The following is a 483-nucleotide window of genomic DNA, read 5'->3' as shown; positions in this document are numbered from 1 at the left end:
TAGTATATATGTAAAGGGTTTGCGTGTGCGAGCATTTGTTTGGTTGTATGAAGTGAATGCACCGTGTGACTGAGCACATGTCCTTTGAGTGTGAAACAGTGTGTATTCCGTGAATGGATGCCGTATTTCCGTATTCTCCTATTTGTTGTGTATATTTATGTTATGATTAAGCGTCTGGCGGATGGAAAAAAGGAAGGGTGAGCTGCTTGAGTAAACGTGAGTCTTCACAATCCGGTGAAAGAATTTGAATAAAGTACATGACCGCGGTCGTTTCCCTTCCACTTTCCCTTCCTGTTCATCTCATATTTTTGATGCTAACAAATGCTACACAGTAACCAGTGGCACTATAGGAGGCACTAAGGCTTCTCTTGTCTTTAAGAAAAAGCCAAGAATCTACGGAAATAATTGGTATCAATGACAAAATTGCAAAATCGGTTGCATCGTCTTAGTCCTCAGCGTTGGGCAAGATATGATCAAAAGCGT

This window comes from Penaeus monodon, chromosome 20 (genome assembly GCF_015228065.2).
Source record: "Penaeus monodon isolate SGIC_2016 chromosome 20, NSTDA_Pmon_1, whole genome shotgun sequence".
Classification (NCBI taxonomy): Eukaryota; Metazoa; Arthropoda; class Malacostraca; order Decapoda; family Penaeidae; genus Penaeus; species Penaeus monodon.
Note: the sequence above shows the minus strand (reverse complement) of the source record.